This window comes from Penaeus japonicus, unplaced genomic scaffold (genome assembly GCF_977035675.1).
Source record: "Penaeus japonicus unplaced genomic scaffold, GWHDUDI00000001_assembly GWHDUDI00000021, whole genome shotgun sequence".
Classification (NCBI taxonomy): domain Eukaryota; kingdom Metazoa; phylum Arthropoda; class Malacostraca; order Decapoda; family Penaeidae; genus Penaeus; species Penaeus japonicus.
In genome coordinates, this window is record NW_028234423.1 from 24922323 (window position 1) to 24924542 (window position 2220).

The 2220-nt window shown below is 46.5% G+C and overlaps 1 protein-coding gene across 2 annotated transcripts in view; it reads right to left on the reverse strand.

The window, feature by feature from the left end:
- Positions 1-1080, reverse strand: part of LOC122265698 (tachykinin-like peptides receptor 99D) — a 208665-nt gene extending 207585 nt beyond the window's left edge. For both annotated transcript variants that reach the window (XM_086548899.1, XM_086548900.1), the window contains exon 1: positions 1-1080. This exon is cut by the window's left edge and continues 1565 nt beyond it. The gene's annotated coding sequence lies outside the window, so the exon portion shown is untranslated.
- Positions 1081-2220: the final 1140 nt, after the last annotated feature.

A 2220-nucleotide genomic window follows, 5' to 3' on the forward strand; every position in this document is an offset into this window, starting at 1 on the left:
TTTTTTCTCTCTCCTTTCTCTTTACTTTTTTATTGTTTTGTTTTTGTTTTTCTTATTACTTTTGTTTTATCGAGTACTTATTTCTATTGGTTTTCGTTGATTAGTTTGTTTTTTTTTCTCTCTTTCTCTCTCTTTCTTTTTTTTTCTGAAATCACTTTGTCAATCACACCCTTAAACTCAACGTGTTTCTTATTGTCACGACCATCTCCTTTGCTTCAAGTTAACCATTCCCCCAAAAGTAATCCCCCCTCCCCCTCTAAAAAAAAAATCAAACTGACAACCTCAAATAATTTCCGACCATACACAGTACCAAAGAGTGAGCACAGCGTCTACAACAACGCTTGAGAGAAGACTACAGGCTTTAGAGAGAGTGAGAGAGCGAGCGTATACACGGGACAGGGCCGACCAGAGGCGTGTAACCTCTCCTCGTTCGTCTCTCGGCGTTAACTGAGCGTCGAGGGTAAACCCGTGCGTGAGACCGAGGAAGCCCCGCCCCTTCTCATCTGACCCCGCCCCTTTATAACGAGACCTCACTCCCATACATTTGCTATCCGCCCAGATCCCTCGTAACCACGCCTACTTACCACTACGCCCTCCCATCACTCACCTGTCTATCACGCCCAAGAAGGTGTAACACTTTGAAGGCTCGAAAATTCCCTTTTTTTACTCGTCTCTGCCGCAAAATTCCCTTCAGAATCTTGAGAATTTTAGGCATGAATGAAAAACATGAACCATCCTTTAACGTATCTACTTTGTTCAGAAAATTCGTTCTTTAAACATAACGTTATTCATGTATTTGGAGAGTGTGAATGAAAATGAGTCAGTCAATAAGTGATTAATATATATAACTGAGATGATATACTTCTGTACATTGATCACTAAGTGGTACTGTTTTCAAAATTATTACCCGCTACTTTCAAACTCCATTTAGCACACAGGGATCCGTATCATTAGATTAAACTCAACCCATTCGTTAATTGAGATTACAGACCAATAAGAGACCCCAGCCTAAGATCTCAAGGAGAGACCCCAGCCTAAGATCTCAAGGAGAGACCCCAGCCTAAGATCTCAAGGAGAGACCCCAGCCTAAGATCTCAAGGAGAGACCCCAGCCTTAGATCTCAAGGAGAGACCCCAGCCTAAGATCTCAAGGAGAGACCCCAGCCTAAGATCATAAGAAGAGACCCCAGCCTTAGATCATAAGAAGAGACCCCAGCCTAAGATCTCAAGGAGAGACCCTAGCCTAAGATCTCAAGGAGAGACCCCAGCCTAAGATCTCAAAAAGAGACCCCAGCCTAAGATCATAAGGAGAGACCCCAGCCTAAGATCTCAAGGAGAGACCCCAGCCTTAGATCTCAAGGAGAGACCCCAGCCTAAGATCATAAGGAGAGACCCCAGCCTAAGATCTCAAGGAGAGACCCCAGCCTAAGATCTCAAAGAGAGACCCCAGCCTAAGATCTCAAGGAGAGACCCCAGCCTTAGATCATAAGGAGAGACCCCAGCCTTAGATCTCAAGGAGAGACCCCAGCCTAAGATCTCAAGGAGAGACCCCAGCCTTAGATCATAAGGAGAGACCCCAGCCTAAGATCTCAAGGAGAGACCCCAGCCTTAGATCATAAGGAGAGACCCCAGCCTAAGATCTCAAGGAGAGACCCCAGCCTAAGATCTCAAGGAGAGACCCCAGCCTTAGATCATAAGGAGAGACCCCAGCCTAAGATCATAAGGAGAGACCCCAGACTAAGATCATAAGGAGAGACCCCAGTCTTAGATCATAAGGAGAGACCCCATCCTCATATCACAAGGAGAGACCCCATCCTCATATCACAAGGAGAGACCCCAGCCTAAGATCTCAAGGAGAGACCCCAGCCTAAGATCTCAAGGAGAGACCCCAGCCTTAGATCTTAAGGAGAGACCCCAGCCTTAGATCTTAAGGAGAGACCCCAGCCTTAGATCTTAAGGAGAGACCCCAGCCTTAGATCATAAGGAGAGACCCCAGCCTTAGATCATAAGGAGAGACCCCAGCCTTAGATCATAAGGAGAGACCCCAGCCTAAGATCTCAAGGAGAGACCCCAGCCTAAGATCTCAAGGAGAGACCCCAGCCTAAGATCTCAAGGAGAGACCCCAGCCTAAGATCATAAGGAGAGACCCCAGCCTAAGATCATAAGGAGAGACCCCAGCCTAAGATCTCAAGGAGAGACCCCAGCCTAAGATCTCAAGGAG